Source organism: Numida meleagris, chromosome 4 (assembly GCF_002078875.1).
Source record: "Numida meleagris isolate 19003 breed g44 Domestic line chromosome 4, NumMel1.0, whole genome shotgun sequence".
Classification (NCBI taxonomy): domain Eukaryota; kingdom Metazoa; phylum Chordata; class Aves; order Galliformes; family Numididae; genus Numida; species Numida meleagris.
This window is the reverse complement of record NC_034412.1, coordinates 94,439,216-94,459,308: the sequence shown is the minus strand read 5'-3', so window position 1 is coordinate 94,459,308 and position 20,093 is coordinate 94,439,216. Positions and strand designations below refer to the sequence as shown.

Sequence of the window (20,093 nt, the reverse complement as noted above, 5' to 3'; positions counted from 1 at the left end):
CTGAGCTGTGACAGAACAGGAAGGCAGAACACAGTTCTAGATGAGAGACAAGGGGCAAGATGTGATCAACCAACTGGCAGATAGAACTGCTTATCTTCCAGATGGGATGGGATGATACACTTTGGGCCTGAAATGGCAGAAATTGGCATAGCTTGGGTAGATATATTTATCAAACAAGATGATCGTAGTAGTATTAGTATATGGCATGACTGAGCACATTGCACAGTCATATGTTAGCGTAACTAAACAGCATAGGGACCAGGCATAATTCCTATTCTGTTTAACTACACTGTAAATCATACTGTAAGGTTTGATACTTAATACTTTCTTACATTTATATGAAAGAAGATACTGGTTTCCTCCTCTATCCTTCAATCAGGTTCTTTTCAGAAATGTGACTTCTTTTTTTCTATTTTACATGTTAAGGGAAGAGTAAGAAGTTAAATGAGATCAGTAAATGGTGGTTTCATTTTAAACGGTAGACTTCAGTAATTTGAGTTACAGAATGTAACTCAATACATCTTACTTTACTTCAGTGAAATTCAAAATGCCATTCAAACTTATTTGGAAATTCAACCTAGGTCAGTCAGTTTCCAGTTTTAGTATTGCATTGAGCTGAAATAATTTATGCCAAACAGCGTCATCATCCCCTTTGATTACTGTATTTGAGCTGAAGACAAACTCATATTCTGTAGTTTGGATGACCTAGTAGGTGGTACAAATGGTGACCAAATTAGATCCTAGGTTAAAATCAGGAAACTTTTATTTCTTCAAAGGACTGTATCATCTTCGGTGATACAAAGCTGGGAGGAGTGGCTGACACACCAGAAGGCTGTGCTGCCATTCAACGAAACCTGGACAGGCTGAGAGTTGAGCAGAGAGGAACTTGATGAGGTTCAACAAGAGCAATTGTAGAGTCCTGCACCTGGGGAGGGATAACTGCATGCCCCCAACTGCAGGCACTGACCTGCTGGAGAGGAGCTCTGCAGAGAAGGATCTGGGTGTCCTAGAGGCCAGCAGGTTGGCTGTGAGCCAGCAGCACTCCTTTGTGGCCAAGAAGGCCAGTGGTACCCTGGAGTGTATTAAAAAGAGTGTGGTCATCCTCCTCTACTTTGCTCTGGCCAGGCCACATCTGGAGCACTCTGTAGAGTTCTGGGCTCCCAGTTCACGAAGAACAAGGATCTTCTAGAAAGAGTCCAGTGGAGGACAACAAAGATAATTAAGGGCCTGGAGTATCTCCCATACAAGGAAAGGTTGAGAGACCTGGGACTCTTCAGTTTGGAGAAGACAAGGCTGAGTGTGGATCTCATCACTGTTTATAAATACCTAAAGTGCAGGAGTCGAGGCAATTGCGGCAGACTCTTTTTGGTTACGGTAGAACAAGGGGTGATGTAGAAACTGGAACAAAGGAAGTTCCATGCTAATGCAAGGAAGAACTCCTTCACTGTCAGAGTGATGGAACACTGGAACAGGCTGCCCAGAGAGGTTGTGGAGTCTCCTTCTGTGGAGATATTTAAGACGGGCCTGGATGCCTACCTGTGTGACCTGGTGTAGTAAACCTGCTTTAGCAAGGAGGTTGGACTTGGTGCTCTCTAGAGGTCAATTCCAGCATCTACAATTCTGTGATTTTTGTGTCTATCATATGTACTGTGGCCTGGAGGACGGTAGATGGACAAGGAAGTATGCAAATATTGGATTTAAAGGTGATTTTTTTTTTTGACCCGATGGTCTAACATTGCCATTAATTGGAATTTATGTACGTAACCAGCCTTCATGTCTAACACCACGTAATAGGAAATGGAAACTTGTAGGCAAATGCATGACAAACTCATGATAGGCTTGTAAACAACCACCATGATTCAGATTTGCTGGATTCAGGCTTCTGTGTAGTTAGATGCTACAGTGTTCTGTTGGATCAGCAATGTGCAGCGTTAAGCTGTCTGTGTACTACACAAAAGCATCCTGTGTGACAAATCTTATTGCAGCTTGAATTGTGTGACTTGGGAAGTCTGAATCAGTGCAATCCCTGGAAGAGATGGGGTTAGTAATGGACTCTGGTGCTGCCAGCTCTGCCTGGAAACCCAGAAGACAGGAGAAAGTTGGGAGTAAATGGTGAGAAAGGCAGGTAAGGCATGGAGCCTCCCAAACAAGATCAGTGCATTAGAACTGAACTTACCTTAAAATCTTTTTTTTTTTTTTTTTTGGACCAGCAGTCATAAGGAATTTCTGATATGAAAGTTTAAAATTTTAAAACTACTAGCTGTTGTATGCAATTTCTGTGTATTTGTCTATCTATTTATGGATTTGCAAACACTTCAGTAATTGGTATTTGAGGAGCTGTGTGTAAATGCTTGGTAAATAAAATTAGTTCTCCATCCTATTTAATAATTAAGGAAACAAAAATGTGAATTGTCTCTTACAATTAGAAGGTTATTTTTGCATATATATTTTTTAACTCAGCAAAGTTTATCCAAATATTATCTTCTGTGGTGAATATGGAAGATAAGAACAACTTGACAAATTGATCTTTTTAATTTCTGGAAGAGCTGTACATCCATTTTCCTTAAAAAGAAAAGCTTGAGATTCCTAATTAATTTTAAATTAAATCTATTTTTTTCTGTGTGTGTGTCTTATATTTAGGAGGGCAGAGGGCAGTAAGAATGCAGAAAAAAAGAGGAAATAATTACTAAAAGAGCAGCAGACTTTCAGTCATAGAAATGTATTCATATTATCTCACAAGAAGGCAAATTAAATATTTAGTATCTAACTGTAGACTTACATTCATTTTTAGTTGTAATTTTAAATGATAGTTTACAATAACAGTGCAAAATTATGCTATGGTCCTTTGAGATGGCATGCTTTGTGAGATGGATTTGTACTTTGGCAGCTGATAAACGACGAGATAAGGATATGACAAGGAAAAATCTTAGCCGCAGGGAGCTGAAGTGATAAAGGAGACAATTTTTGTGATTCAAACAGGACAGTGTAAAAGGTTTCAGAGAGCAAGGTCAACAAAGCTCATTCTAAAAGCAGCATGTCTATATTAAGTTTATTTTAGTGGAACTGGTAGGGTTCTGTTCTTGTAGGGTATGGCATTCCCAGCCAGGATAAGATGAACTGCTTAATTCCTGTTAGTTACTGGTAAAATGAAATGGATCATCTTAAGGAATTGAGAGACTGGAGCTATGGATGATGAATAGATAAGCGTTAATGAAAGTAAGACACATCAGTGATGATTAGGACAGTGATTGTACCAAGAACATAAGAAAAATCGTCATTTTTTCCCCTTAGGCACTTGATGACAGGATCAAAATTAATTCAACAAAATAATCTTACTGATTTCATGCTTTCTTCTCAGACATGAGTAGTAAGTACTGTGTTTTGAAGTGGAAGATGTAGCTTCAAAAATATTAATGAAAGAGATAAATTTGTGTAACCCATTCTGAAGACAACTGTATAGAAATTACAAAAGATGACACTAACTATAAAAGTAAAGGTGAATGCTGAGGGTTTGTCCCCTTTAGGTCATCATATTCTCTGAGGCACTACACCTTGTGTCCTGAGATGAGTAGAAATGAGGAGAAATACTAGTCCGTATCATAAATTATGCCAGCGTACCCAAATAAAGATGTCTGATAAAGTGAGATATCTACTGCAGTGGCATTATTTGATCTTTTTGAACTCACACTCTGAAAGTGATATTTCAGTGGCAATACAAATAAAAATGTGATCTTTTTGTCTTAGTAATTATAACTTTTATTAATATTTTGATGGGGAACAAATGGCTGAAATCCTAACTCACTTGGAAATTGTATATGCGTACATATTTATTTGATAGCCCAGGCAAAAGACTCTGACCAATAAACTTAACTTCCAGTATTCTAATTTTCAGCAAATACTACCTTAAATTACTGCATGTAGTTTTGAAACCCAAGTTTCTGTAAGTAAATTTTGCTACATAGAAGTAGGCAAGAGAATGGTAGGTTTCTGGGATTAATATTTTCTGTAGTTCAGTAATACACTGTGTAACATCATCATTTGACTTTTGCATACGTTTATAGATCAGGTTCATTTATTGGTTTGATTAAATGTGCTCTTTGTTGTGATGTATTGATGCAAAGTTTACATAGGTAAGATTTAGATTTAGTTGATAATTTGTTTACTTTGCATACCTGCTTGCAAAAAAAAAAAAAAAGTGAAACTATACAGAACTAAATTTTCCCCTGAAATTCTACAGTGCTTACTAATCCTTCATCAGAAGTTTCTGTACTTGGTGCCAGCTGCCTTGACATGCTCCCAAATTCATATCCATCTCTTATACAACAAGGAAATTAAAAATTATGGAAGGATTAATATTGCAAAATCACGATGGAATTCTAGGGGAAGCTGAAGAAGTGTTTGCAATGAAATGGTATAAATGAGGTAGGTTAAGGTCAGTAAATTTCTGGTGTTACAGCTCTTGGAAAGTTTGAATGTGACGTGCTGTCTCTTGAGATAATTTAAGGTAAATAAAAAGCAGTGGATGGATTTTTTTTAATAATCCTGGCACTTATACTTCAGCCCTTTCTACAGCAAATTGGAATTAGCTTGTGCAATGCATAGATAAGTTTCTAATAAGGAAAAAAAATTAGAAGTTAACATGTAAACAATATAACAATGAAAGAAAGCTTGGGATAATTTGATAGGATTCCAAGATATGACCTCATAGTTTATTTTTTTCTCCTGCTGGGAGGATTTAAAAATGGGTTTTTCATGCTAGAAAAACTAGAACAGTTGTAGTTTACAGATATCTCTTTTGAATATATTGTATTTTATATGTTGGGAGTTGCTAAGCATTTAATTTAGAAAAAAATCACATATGCTTTTGCAGCTATTTAATAAATGAAATATTTAAACTAAGGGATCAAATTAGGGATATGAAATTTCTAATAGTTCTGTATTTAGAGAAAAGTAATGTCTTCTACATTAACATTATAGTACATTCTCTGTACGTTGCAGGGTAGTTGGACTAGATGGTCTTCAGAGGTCCCTTCCAACTGTAAGGATTCTATGATTCTATGTCAAATGAAAGACAATCCTAAGAGTCATCCAGATATGGAGTGGATTATTTTTTGCTAAAGCTTCTATTTTTTATTTGCCAGATCACATTATTTTGATGTATTCTAACAGGATACTTTTCTATCCATGACACAGAAATAAAAGCTGTCTCTAAAGAAAAAGATTTTCTTAATATCTGGTTTCAGAAGAGTTTGCCCATATTACATTAGATGTTTTTAATTTCTGGTAGGAATGTTTGTGTTCCTTTCCATGATATAAGGAAATAATTAAATGCTGTGAAATAAAATCCAATTTCTTGAAACAAATTTGCTTTCTTTGGAATTTTCTCATTAGCTGTTTTCTTACCAGTAATTGTACAAGATCACTGTGGATTAAAAGTGATATAAAGGACTTAAAGTTATATTGCTGCTTTGTAGAACATGTGAACTATTGAAAGTCCTTTAAGAGCTGGAATTAAGGAAGGGAAGAAGTGCGGAAAATAAAGCAATGTGAATATTTGATTGCATGTGGCATTTAACTGTCACACTAAAAGGGGCTGATAAACTTGAGATGAACTAACAAGGGACTACATATTTTGTTATTAAAATGAAGCTTGAGGAGGCTTAGAGGTGACCTTATTGCTCTCTACAACTACCTGAATGAAGGTTGTGGTGAGATGAGGGTTGGCCTCTTCTGCCACGTAACTAGCAATAGGACTAGAGGGAACAGCCTTAAGTTGTGCCAGGAGGATTCAGGTTGGACGTTAGGAAATACTTCTCTGAGAGGGTGGTCAGGCACTGGAACAGGCTGGCCAGGGAGGTGTTGGAGTCACTGAACCTGTAGGTGTTCAAGAAATGTTTAGATGTTGTACTGAGGGACATGGCTTAGTGGAAAATATTATTGATGGGTGGACTGTTGGACAGGATGATCTTGGAGGTCTTTTCCAACCTTGGTGAGTCTATGATTCTGTGAATTTCTGTCTTGACTTCTAGTGATGTGGGAGGCATTGGAAATGGTACCTCTGTAGCACAGGCTTTGAGGAACCAAAGATGAAACTGTCACCAGCAGTTCAACACTTGAGTTACTCACTACTCCTATCATTCTTACTACTAGTTCTTCACTTCCAGGAGCATTTTATATCTATATATAGCATTATATATTTTATATATATAAAATATATAAATGAGGTTATTTTCTTGAATGCTGAACAGCTCCATACACCTCGTTCAATAAATGATGCTACTCATGCTTGAAAGGCAAACTGGCCCTGCCACCTCTATGTTTATCTTCTGCCTATCTTCTGGGCTACTGGATTCCTGATTTGTCATGGCAGGGCAAAGTTTCTCCTGCTGTCACTGCTTGGTACTGTGTGTCCTTGTTACTTTATGACATGGGAAGAGGAAAAGATTTAGATTTATTTAAGAACATGGTTTATTGGGCATGGCGGTGATGGGCTGATGGTTGGAGTTGATGATCTTAAAGGTCTTTTTCAACCTTTATGATTCTGTAATTTCACTGAGATGATGTCTCAATCTTTTATATTCCCTTGAGGCTTCCTTATCCTCCTAGAGATTGTCTCCAGGCAATTTGTGTTTCTTTTTACACCAGGGCAGGCAGTAGGCCAGGGTGTGAACAATGATAGATTCCATTAAAAGATGAGATGAAATTGTTGATACCCCAGAACAAAAGTGTAGAGAAAGCACTCAGCGATGCTTTTCCAGACTGACCTCCAGGCTTCAATGCCTGCATCTCCAGGGCTGCAGGTCAATGGGATTTTATTGCTTGTTTGTTTTATTTCTTATTTGTTATATTTTTCCCTTTCATGAATTTTTCAAGTCTTTTTGTCACCTCACGTGTAACTTATGGCAGTATGGTCTGTAGTACCGTATGGGAAAGAGTTCCAGAACCTTTGCTGATAACACAGTAGTTTATTTTAATACTTGGTTTTTTTTCATTGGAAAAGACGAGAAAAGATTGTTCACTTTCTTCACAGTACTTAAGATTTTATTGGCTCTACTGTATTCCCCCTCAGTCTTCTCTTCTGCACCCTGAAGGTTCTTAGTCCATTTAGTTATTCCTCAGAGTCTTTGAATATCTTTGTTGCCACTGTTTATTTCTCTGTTCTACAATACTCTTTTTAGAAACGTGGTGACCAAATGATGATGATGATTTATAGTGGCATAACGCTATTTTCTGTTGATTGTTCCTTTGTTTTTTGTTTCCCTTTAAGAATAATTCCTCGCTTTATGTTCTTTTTTATTCTGTGCTAAGGTGACATTTACATACACTATAAATTCACACTTAGTGTTCCTGCATATTAGTAATAAATAGGTAGACCATCATTATGTGTGTAATCAGAAAACTGCTCCTTTTTCCTAGTGTCAATCATTTTACTTTTATCTAAGTCAAATTTCGTCCATCTTTTTCATTATTGTTTTAAAAACTTCAAAGCAATTCTGTTCTGTTGTTCTTCCTTAATAGGAAGGAAAGGAAAAAAGAGAAATGGCTAAATGATTGGATTGGGCAGTTTGGCGTTTTGCACTTTCACAGCTGTTGTACCCACTCTTGAGATGGGTTATTGTCAGTACCTTTGTTTCTCAGAAGTATAAAAGGAAAGGACATGAAAGGAACACAAACTATAAGGCTCATTATTATCTATTGTCTTTTTGAATTATAAGAATATGGGATTGTACATGAGATACAGTCCAAATCTGAACCCGGTAGCATTACTAGAAATATGAAGGCATCTTAAAAAGTAAGGAATAGACACCCAAAGGGATGTGTTTTAAAGTGTTGGAAATACTCTTTTTCTGGTGATTAAAGACATAATAAAAAGGACTGCTACCCAACAAGCCTCCACAAAGTGCTAGACTTGAGAGCAAGACCAAAGGAAAGATCTGCCCTGGAAGGGCACAGTGGAAAGGGAATACAGCTGTTCATAAATCCTTTTCATTTTGGTTCTTTCTGGCTCAATTTTCTTTATTGTAATGGCTAGGCTATGTTCTAATAACATCCAGTTTTACAAATTCAAACCTGTTGCGTTTTAACCTCAGCAGGAAGCTCAGCGTTTTGCAGCTGTTCACTCACTTTACCCAAGCGGAATGAGAGTGCAAGGTGGGAGAGAATTAAAGTGGTAAGAGTGTAAGAATGGATGGTTTGAGATGAAGATAGTTTACCAGGTAAACCGAAAGCCACATATACAAGGAAATCACAACAAGGAATTCATTTGCTTCTTCCCATCAGCCACTTCCATGAAAGTGGGGCTCCGTAGGTTCCCCCCCCCCCTTCCTCCTCCTCCTTCACCTCAGCTTTTATTGCTAAGCATGACACCATGTGGTATAGAGTATCCCTCCGGCCAGTTTAAGTCAACTGTCCTCATTCTGTCCCCTCCCAGCTCCTGCTGTCCTCCCTGACAGAGCAGTGCAATGAGCTGAAACATCCTTGGATCCGTGCAGGACTGTTCAGCAGCAACTAAAACATTACTGTACTATCACCACTATTTTCATCAAAAATCCAAAACACAACATCATACACATCTTTACAAAGAAAGTTAACTCTATTCCAGCCACAACCGTGACAAAAACCCTTGTAGTATTTTTGGCTTGCTTAATTGAAAGAAAAGCTGTAACAGGATCCACCTCAAAGTAATGGGTTGATGTAGAGACTAATTACAGTCACAGCGATGGGTCAGAGAAATTCTCTCAATCTGTTAGCAATTGCAGATATAGTCTTGCATGGGCACTGGTTTATTGGAACTGTTTTGTGTTCACTTGTGGCAATGTCAGAGAGTTCAGCACTTAATTTAAGAAGAAATAATCTTTTTCTAAAGGTTTCCAGGACTATTGCTGTGGAGGTTCTAGCCAGTGTAAATAATGTCTCTATGCATAAGAACAAACTGAAGAAGCTGAAAAAATTGTGAATTTGGTTTGCCTCGGTTTCCTCTCCATATTTCAGTTGTTGGTTATAACAGAAGTTTGAGGAAGTTATCTTCTTTTAAGTATGACTTCCAGGCCTTTAAAAAGGACAGCAATACTGAAGGGCAGTTTGTTCTGCGGGTGTTGCAGGTTACATTGGCTTGGACTCAGAATTAATGCCACAAGAATGGAGCAATTGCACCTTGATGGGAAAAAAGGAATGAATAAGTGTTGAAATGTATGAGCAGGGAAGTCATAGAAATAGTAGGCTCTCATTGCTTGATTTCTTCCTTCATAGATGAAGTGGAGAAAAATGTTAAGCTATGAATTCTGCACAGAAAGCAACAAATTACAGACTGATGGTAATAAATTAGATCTTGTAATGCAAGCTAGAGTATTATAGAGTGGCTGTGTAGACTAGGAGCAGCCACATGTAGTCTGCTCTCAGACATTAGAAAGCTGGAACTGCAGTGATAAGAATTACTGAAAAAATAGCATTGCACAGTTGAATTACGTTAAGGCAAATAGGGAATTTAAAATGTAGGTAGACAGGCAATAAGAAACAACTAACAATAAACACAACATAGCCACAAGTGACAAACTCACAATGCTTAGCGTGGCAGCAGAACAAGTGATAGGATGCTGTGGAAAATCTTGAGCGTGCAGCTGAGGATTAGCAGAAGGAGATCCCCTATTTACTAGATGTTTGAGTGCAGTATACAAAACAAAAATGTACTTGGCTTTAAGAATGAACACACCATGATCAAGGACAAGTGGTAATATTGGATGCTTTCCATGCCTCTGCAATGAAGTGATGATGACACTTAGAATCATGGACCATCCTGAGTTGGAAGGGACCCATAAAGATCTTCAAGTCCATCTCCTTTTCATCTTTTCATTAGAGATTATCAATTTTAAATAGTGATGTAGTTAGCATAAAAATACTATCATTGTAGGTGATTTTCTACTATTCTGTATGTGTAGTCAAAATATCAGCTGTGACTATTGCTGATGATCAGTGAGGTTCCTTTCAATCTAAGTCATTCTATGACTAGATTGTTGTCTTTCCATCTCTTGCCTTAGTGAATAATTCCTATAGCCAAATCTGGAGAACGTTGCTTAAAACAAACAAACCTCAACAAACAAACCGCAATAGTTCACATCAGCTCATTTTCTGTATCTTATGGATGGTCTTAAAGAAATAGTGAATTGCACCACTCAGTGCCTGTGGGTGTCCAGCCATACAAATTAGGTTACCATGGACATAATTCTTTAGATGTCAGTGTCCTCCTTGACCTAAACAGGCATGTCTGTAATTAGCTGGAACTTTTAAATCTATGCCCCTCTTAATGGGAAGTACTGTGATAGGTAGTACATGGTGTTCATTGCTAGATTTCAGTGGTTTTCGAATTCACTTCAACAAAATAATGAATTTTGTTATTGTTGGAGCATGTGAACCTGCCTCTCTGGAGACCTGGTGATTTGTTGGGTCCCATCAGGAGGCCATCGAAGTGTGAATGCTTGCACAGGATTTTGTGAAAGGAAGCCGGACTGTGGCCTTTGCTTTTTTGTTGATTTTTTTTTTTCTGTCTTGTGATGCATGTAAGGTAAAGTAGCAAGCTTCTGCAGGTGCAGTGCAGTAATAGTTTTATATTTTGATTAAGCCAAGCATCCCCTCTGCAAAACTTTAGGCAATGTGTTTTCATGTATTCACTGAATGGAATGCTGGAAGGAAGAGATGTGATTAATGTAATCGCCTGCATAACATGCATCATATCTTTTAATGAATTAAGTCCTGTTTACAGTAATCCTTACCTTTGAGGCAGTGAAGTTCTGAATTTAAAATAAGCAGTGGTAGAAAATCCATCTCAAGTCCTTGTAAATTGCCTCTTGTAAATAGTTTCGCTATTTGACAGTATTTTCAAAGCTGTTTATTTCTATACAGAACTTGTTTAATTTCAGCCTGGAATGAGAAGTCTGTTACATACGCTTCTTAAAAAACATGATATCTAAAGTAGTTATAATTAAAAATAGATCTATGATAGCTATGATAATTTCGTAACCCTTGTGTTAATTCTTGGTTAAGAGTTTCAAGTACATCCTCTTCACATTGTTTGGTGAGTTTGATGTTGGATTGTTGGCCTTACTGAGGTCATTCTATGTTCTAATTTTAAACAAAGTCGCAGGGTTTTTTCCTACTCTTCTAGAATATCTTCTGTGCTCCACATTTTGAGGGAAAATAAAGATAAAATCAAAATTAGACAAACAATAACAGATTAGAGAGGCAACAGATGTTAGGAGTTCTGATCTCTTCACATCAGATTTTTTTTTCAAAACTGTATACGTTTTAGGAGAAATATGACTTTTTTATCGTCTCTAATATGTTGCTTATGCTGTTATGACTTTGGATGTCATCCTTTAGATTAGCAGACGTGTTCTGTGATTAGTAGCGTAGACAATTTCCTTTTGAATAGAGTTGCCTCAAAAAAGAAACAGACCTTTATTTTTTTATTAAATTAATTCATTTAAGACATATTGGGGTTGATGTGATTCTTATGAAATTGCATAGTATTTTAGGATTAACTAATGAAACTACAGCAAATTCTGTGAACACAGCTGAGAAAGATTAAAGCTTTTGGATATCAGCATGGCTGGCTATCAATGCAATGTGATTAATTTGAAACACCCATCAGTGTAAGAAGAAGATCAAGAAAAGTTCTAGTAAACAGAGACCATGCAGCATTGAGCAATTTAGTTCTTAAAACTTCTTATTTTCACCATTAAGGAGTTTTGCTTTGTTCTTTTTGATATGAATGGAATCACGGTAAATAACAATGGAATGATACGTACGGCTTCAATGAGACCTACTTTGAATGGACTTGCTTGGGAGAGAACAACTTAAAGAAGCCTAACATGTTCAAAGATAAAACAGATTTAATAACCATAAGGTTAGGTGATTTCTCTAAGAATCATCTAGGCAGTAGATGAACAGTTTGACAAATGCACATGTTGTCTTGTTGCTGGTATCTGCATCTAGAAGTTGGTGGGAGCATTCACAAAGGTTATTAATGGCCATAAATTCTTGCGGAGGGAAATGTCAACTGTGCTCCCATAGGGCTCTGTTGGAGAGCAATCCTGTGTAATGTATTGGTTATGGAGCTGGAAAATGAAACACCTCCATCTCTCTGGTATTGGAGCTTATAGACTTTACAAGGGCAAGGGGAGACTGTTGTCATCCAGTGTGTCACAGTGGAATTGGACAAGCTTTTGGTCTGGTTTTGTCTGTAGTCAGGTAACTAATAGATCTTGTTCAATGCAGGAAAATAGTGTTGAGACTGTAGTGGCAAAAGCAAAAAGTTTTTCAAGCTTAATTAAGAAAAAATGTATAGAGATTATACTAGCAATATAACTTTTGTAGTCAAACTAGCAGGGAAATAGTCTCCTTAAAAAGGTAACCAAACTAAAAAACACAGAAAACCCCTACCAAAATCACACCGTAAAACACTGGGTATAATAAGGAAAAACATGGAAATTCTTCAGTTTGAAGGTAGCAGTGGTTGATCTTGTGGAATAAATGGTTCTCTCTCAGGGCAGTGAAGACAGGCTGTGAGGAAATACAGAGTTAATGTTAACTATGGATTCCAAGTTTGAGGAACTGTAAATGGGATACTTTTAGTGAAAGGATGACCCCTACATGCAGAAGCTTGCAAATTCATGGTTAAGAGTCATGTTTAAGAATTTTTTTTAAGAACTGTTTGAATTTTAGAGAGAAATCCTGTGTTCAAGGGGAGCAAAATTCCAGTAGTTTGAATCAAAGATACTTGATACTTCTATGCTCTTGTAAAATAGAAATTGGCGTTACCCGTGCCAGTCTCATGCACTGAATAAAAATAATGAGGCAAGTAGATTTAGTGAATAACATTTAGAATTGTTTTTTTCTCTTCTTCAAGACTAGGGTTTAATTTACTGTCTGTCTCAAGGAGAGACAGAACTTGAAAGAAATATTTTTGAAAGTTATTAACAGGGAAATAAAGGCCATTTATGTAAATTAGTCATATCTACAGCTATATGAATAACTTAAAGGTATTATTTTCCTGTAGTTACATATTTGATGTCATTTTTTGGGTAATGTGATGGAGTGAGAATGCATAGCATGAGTCATGCACCAAAGACATGCACTTCATTTAAAATCTTTATTTTTTCTGAGCTTGCTATGTGGCCCTGTGTGAACCAGCATCTCAGCAGCATTGATCTCAGAGGTTTTGATCCCTTCCAAGAGTCTGTGAGAAGACTTCTATTAGGAGGCACTGAGGACTTGTGTGAATGCAGAGGGATTTGTGGGAAACTCTTTGCTTGTACAGTTGTGACTTGGCAGGCTTTTGCTGGGGCTTTGACTCCCTTTTGATACAGTTTTTTTTTCAAATTCTGTTTCACTTAGCACTTTAGGAAGCTCCTCTACCTTTAAAAGTTATGCAGTGGACAAAAACATGTTCTTATGAGTAATACAAGAAAAGATATTTGAACACAGAGAATTATGGATGGCTGTTTAAATCAGTTTTCAAGCACTTTCGTTCTGGATGAATGCGACCATCTTAGAGTAAACCAATTTTCATATTAAGCAATTGTAGTCTTAATGTTTGTGAGAAAAATTAGAAAGCAATCCCCCCTTTTACATTTTATTACTGGTAGCTTTCTCCAAATCACCTTTTCCTCACAGCCAGACAGCCATTAGATTCTTATTTAAGAACTGGAAATTGTGTCTAGCATCCTCTAAAGTGAGGACCTTCGATATTCAAAACTCCAGCAGAGGGCTGAATTATTAGTTCGGCTGATTTTCCCATTGTCCACAGGTTGTCCTCAGATTCATCTTACTGTTTGCCCAACCCTCTTTCTGAAATGGGCCTTTTAGGACCAGTTTCTGCTCAAAGGTTTGCTGGACCCAATGGGATGCACGCCCACTGCCTCTTAGGCAATCCTAATATTAGAGCCCAAGCTGATAGTCAACACGGAACCACAGACTGGTAAGCCTTTAAACTAGTTATTTTTCTAAGCCATATATAGGTGCAAAACAATTTGAATGTTGCATGCAGCTAGGCTTTGTGCAGAGTTGTGAAACACTGTCACTTTTAGTTAAAGCGGAAAAGGATGCAAGTCCTGTGGGTGGATGTAGGGGGGACCTTCCTGTTACCCTGACCCTTACACTGCAGTTTACACCTTCCGTATGAGTTTTTCACAGTCTCTCTTGATTTCTAAGGGTAGCTTTCCTTTTCAACTCAATCAGCTCCTGGTGTAGGCAGCTGTCTCCTAGAAGGAGCTGGTTAACGTGACTGAGAAATGTGAATGATTCAGACGCTGCCTTATTATCACTTTTCTGTTTGTGTGTCAGGGGACTCTGTGGTCACCGTCCCATTGACTTTGTTACCAAGATTATCTTCCCCTTGTCAAGGTCTTTTTCCTCCTTACTCAATGGCTTACTAGGTAGAATTTCAGGCTTCCTCAGCGGACTGCTTCCATGTATGAGCTTTGTTTTGTTGAGGGCAGATTGGAATCTCAACCCAGTGTGGAGGTGGAGGATGAGCAGAAGGGGAGAGGATGGTGAATCCAAAAGGAAGCTGAAAGCTTAAAAAAGCTCAAGTTAAAAATTCTTTGTCGTTGGGATTGAGGCCAAAAGGTTTATTTTGGCTTGTTTTTCCTGTCTAAATTTTAGGAAAGAAGAGAGGAGAATCGCATTTATGAAACAAAACAAGCAAGCATGTCACAAACTTGTTATTTAAACATGTAAAGACAGATACTCCTCCAAACCATCTTGATCCATCTTTTCTTCCTTATTTTTTTTTTTTTTTTCTCCATTTTTTAAGCAAGGTGACAGGAACTGCCCATGTCAACTTTTATCATCTCAGCCGGCTCTGCTGGAAGCTGGACTGGCTGTCACTGGCTAATGAGATGTAGTTTTGTCTGCAGAAAGTGATGTTCTCTACTCATTTTTCCATTGCTCTTTTTCTCTTCATTGTTAATCTCCGGACTCTTAGTGTTTTACCTTGATATGCTTTCCTTGCGATTGCTATGCAAGCTCTATCTTCTCTGTGTCTTTCTGCCTTTACTTGCATTAATTGAGATAGAAAAAGGGGAAATGAATCGAGAATGTCCCAACTTGTGTTCTTGTATTAACTGAGACAGAGAATGGGCAAATGGATGGTGGACAGTTTTGGAAGCCAGACTCTGTAAATATCAGATTTCTTGGAATAGCACTTTGCTGTTCGGACCCAATACCAGTGTCTGTGCACTACTGAATACTGCCAATAGATGCATGGTAATAGCAAAATCTCTGCTATGTATATCACCACAGTCCTCTGTCAGACAGATTAGCCCAGAGGTGGAGATCCCCAGGCTGTGCACAGTGCTGGGATCTGAGCTGGTTTGTGCTCTTGTGTACTCTGTAACCATGCTTGGTAATTCAGAGCCTGCTCGTGAATCGCTGATGTCAGGCAGTTCAGCTCCATGGACATATTAAGGGATATAACCCTTCAAGTATTTAAATTTGTAACTCCCAGTGAAGCACAAAAATGCTTCTGTGAAGTTAGTCTGTATCTGCTGTAATCCACTGTGTATCCTGCTGTAAGGAATTTCATACTCTCGGCATAAGCATCTCTCTGTTGAAAAGTTTTTGTTTTGACGCAGTTCTCAGCATAAGGACACAATCCAAGAAAGCACAGAATGTTTATCGTTCAGTTTTACAGGCACCTCCAAGGAGTTTGTGTCCATGCTGTCGATGCAGAGGCAATCCAGTCCTCCCCATCGTTTCTTCTGTGTTCAGAGTTTTTCCTGCTGCTGGTGCTGTCCCTCATGTGGCTCTGAAGTGAAGCAGGGAGCTGCAAACTCATTTTCCTTTTGCAGGATTAGTTAGATTTCAACTAGTTGATGTTCTGATGGAATTTATAGTGCTGGTATAACAAAAAATTAAGTGCACATAGAAGGAGCTGAGCTGGCTTCTCAGTCTTGAAGATTACATTGGCTTAAAGCATGCATAAAAGCACGTTTGGGAATCAACTGTAAGGTATATGTTCTTTTTAATAGTCCACATAAATCTCTTGAAGTATTAGAGCTAGTATAAATTTAATCTTTGGAAAAAAGGGTTAACTATTATTTTGCGTTTTTGCCTCCTTTCATCTCTACCAGAATCACAGAATCATTTGAATTGGAAGGGTCCTTTAAAGGTCATCTAGCCCAACTCCCTTGCAATGTACAGGACCATCTACTTTGCTGGACATCTTTCTCTCCTATGAAAGCCAATTTTTTTTTGCCTGTAGTAAGAAAATATTGTTAGTACAGATCTGTGCTTACAGTCTTCCCAGTCTAGTGTTGCCACAAGATTAATCCTATAGATTTGCTAGGAATCAAGTAGAATGGGTATTTCTTTAAATACAATGTGAGGTCTTTATCTTTGCACAACATTCAGCATTGCAGGTATGAACTGGACTGACAACTGGAGGCCTGTTCAATGCTGGCAATACTTACATTTCTAAAAAAAAAAAGTTGTAGAGTTCTTTCTGCTCTGAAAATATTTTAAATATTACATTTAAGTTGAAGCACAGAAATGGGATGTGCTGTCACTTATAAGCAGTTTTTGTCCACCTCAGTGGGCATTTATGTATGTAAGTCACAAGGGAAAGGAGTCTATTGTGCAGGAAAACAATATGTTATAGCGTGGTGCACAAACAAGCAATTTTGCTTGCAAAATGCTGTGCTTTTGTAGAAGGTTCCAAATGGTAAAACAGTGCTGTTTATAACAGGTTGATGCTAAGGGTGATCGTGGGGTTAGATTTTTAGGGGCTGCTATTTTAACGCAGAATTCCACTGGCATAGTTAGAATTTGGCTATAGAGTAATCCACTCCAGTGGATCAGTGATTATAAATAATAATAACCAATTATTTTCTTTATCGATGATGCTTTGAAGGCAGTCTATCTAAAGCAATTTTATTCACCTTGAAGAAGTCGCTGGGCTGGATAGGGAACAGACAATTCTGTATTGCTACATTTAGGAAAACCTGGTAGCACATGCTCTGGCAGAAGAGTACGGTTAGGCAATAACATTCCTTAAACATATTATTGAATAATACGGAGTTATTTTCTGGATTAAGACTGTCAGTCATCTATGCAAAGTCTCTTTAGAATTCTGATGTCTAAAGTGCTATTAACGCACTTTCCTTATTTAATAATATCAAATTTTGAATTCCTGCTTAATAACCACAGCCTTCCAGTAGTTAATATATGCAAACAACAGAGAATTCGTTTCAATGAAACTTTCTACTAAGAATGACTACTTAACTATACAACCATAGAAACACCAAGCAAAGTTTAATTCAATGGGATTTACCCCGAAGAACAATCAGTTCATATTTCTGAGTTACAGAGGCTGGAACTTAGATGAGAAACCTACTGTCACAGTTTTGAAAAAAATAGAAGACTCTTCTGTAAGTGTGTTGCTGAGCATTAAAAAAAAAAAAATGGCAATAAATTGGAAACTCCAGAGAGGAGTAAAAAAAATAATAAAAATAAAAAATAGGGTACCTAAGGAAACAATGGGTATCATTTCAGCCTAGATAGTAATAGGAAAGGGGATCTCTTTTCCTTCCTTCTTTTTCATCTATCTGTTATAACAGACTTTTATGTTTGTATGAAAAATGTTATGAGATGCCGTTATCCTCTGATCACACAGGATCTCGTCCTTATGCTTACTGCACAACCACAAGCCAGGTTCAAACTATGAGCAGGTTGTGTTTTCAGTGAAGCACTGGAAGGTAACAGCTTAGGGGATGTTTGGTCAAAGCAGGAATAAGACGTTGTCAGCATCCTTTCCTTCCTCCAGCTGAGCAATCCTTATTCACCTGTTCAATACAGGGGGGCTGTTGTAGAAATGGCAAGGAGGAAATAGCCAATATCAAGGAAATAACAGCTCTTCACATACTTGTAATTGTGCAGATAACTTTTTAACAGTCTTTTGTTATTTGAAACTTCTGTTATGACGGCAGCTGGAGGAATGTTGAGGAAAACACACTAATTTTTTTCATTACTTGTTTGTGTTGTTAGAGTAAATTTTGCTGCAAATGAGAAACCCTTTTATAGGCTCTTAATGAGGCTTTATTGTGCATGTGTATCTTTCATAGTTGAAAGCATTACTCATCCTTTCATATTGAAATTTGAAGGATACTTTACTTATTTCTTAATGGAGGTTGAAACTGAGGCACTTTTCTCATTGAAACAACAGGTTGTCCACTTCACATGTTGTGTCACCTCTATGACTGCCATCCACTGAAACTCGTTTCCTTTTGTAGACTTTGGTCTATGTTATAGCTTTTAATTAGTTTTTGCATTGTGAGAGGTGAATGTTTCTGTAGTTGTGTTTTTAGTTAATGAGGAAAAGTGTGCTTGTTAAAAAGAAAGAAGCTGTATTTCACACATTTATAAGTATCAGAACTCATAAATTATTGACTGGAATCACTGTCTGCCTAAGACTTTGTGAATACAGAGCCCAACTGGAGTAGTAACCATCTTTCTAGAGAGATGTCTAGGTTCTGAAAGATAATTAAATGTTATCTGATCAAAAAATGAGAATTGCTCCCACATTGACCATGTTTACAGCAACTAGAAACCGTCTTATACTTCACTATAATGATACATGTGAGTACTTTCAGTGCTATGGAGTGTGAAGCCTTAGGGTTTTTTGCACAAGAGTGGAAGCTGAATAGTAGTAATTTTAGCCAACACTAGTAGCAGAATTATCTGATAATATCTAAATATTTGTAAATGAGAGGAGACTGAGGCGTGTAAAAATGTGTGATTTATAAGTATGCTGATTAGTGAGTTCTGATATACCTCTCTTTTTGTGCAAGAATTACAAAGTTGTCTGCTAGTAATTCAGTGAAAATCTTTCAGACTGTGAATTAATTTTACATGAACTTACCAGTCCGTTAATTTTGATTGATAGTAATTTGTCAGACGTTCTTTACAATAAAGCAATGGAACTTATTTTGTGTGTACTAGATGATATTGGTAAGTACAGAATGCGTTCCTTATTGAAATAAACTTTGTAAAGTAGATTGCTACTCAAGGAGCAATTTCTGTACTCTTGATTTTGTTCACTGAAGTTTTGTTTTGTATTAATGTAAGTAGTTTGTCAGCTAAACGTGGTAAGTTTTTTTGAACAACCTTTAACATTTGGGATATTATATACATAGGACCTGATTTGAATCTTCCTTCAGCAATGCATAAAATAATATTACTTTATCTTTCCCTACTAAAGTTCTTACAGTCTTCTCGTTATACAGGACTTCTAGTTGTTTTACTGTTATTATTCATGATTAAAATGAAGGAAATAAACTAGAATTATCATTTATTTGGTCAGATTTTTCAGTGTTCTTCAGTGGACAAACTGGCTGACATGTGACGTGACTTGTCTCCTAGTACTTTTATTGCTTTCCATGCAAATTTCCAGCTCTGTGAGGCAGATTTATACGCATCTTGCAACTTGATAGATGGAATTTTTTCTCTCTGAATTTTTAAAAATGAAAATAATTCTCTTAAAAATTTCATGAAAACCTGAAATGGTAAACAACTGAGGATGGTCTAGAAAATCCTTTTTTGGTTTTGAATGAGTACTACCATTCTTGGTTTAAAATTGAGAAATCCTAGCTACTGTGGGGTACTTTTATTTGAAAGGAGGGATGTATTCCTTGTGTGTTGACTTGACCTTGTCTGGTGATGGGCCACAGTCCCTGGGGAGGATATACCTGCTCCTGGCCGTGGGCCGCAGTTTCTGCCAAGAGAGTACTTCAGTGTGGGCTCTCCCCAGGCTGCAGTCCCTTCAGAAAAGCCTACCTGCTCTGGTGTAGTCCTTCATGGGCTGCACCTGCTCCACTGTGGTCTATTCCAAAAATTCAAGGGCTTTTGGGGAACTTCCCCTCCTTCTGTAAGGGGAGACTTCCCCCCCATCTCACTTGGGATTCACAGAGCTGATTCTCAAACTGATTTTGCTGTGAAGTTGATTGGAAGCAGCCTTGTCCAGCTCGAGGCAGCCTATAGTCTCTTCTCACAGACACCTTGAAGATTCCTGCCACCAAATCCATACCAAGAACACCCAATAC

At 37.5% G+C, this 20,093-nt stretch overlaps 1 protein-coding gene across 3 annotated transcripts in view; it reads left to right on the top strand.

Moving 5' to 3' along the window:
- Positions 1–20,093, top strand: part of CTNNA2 (catenin alpha 2) — a 457,330-nt gene that overhangs the window by 38,119 nt on the left and 399,118 nt on the right. The window lies entirely within an intron of this gene.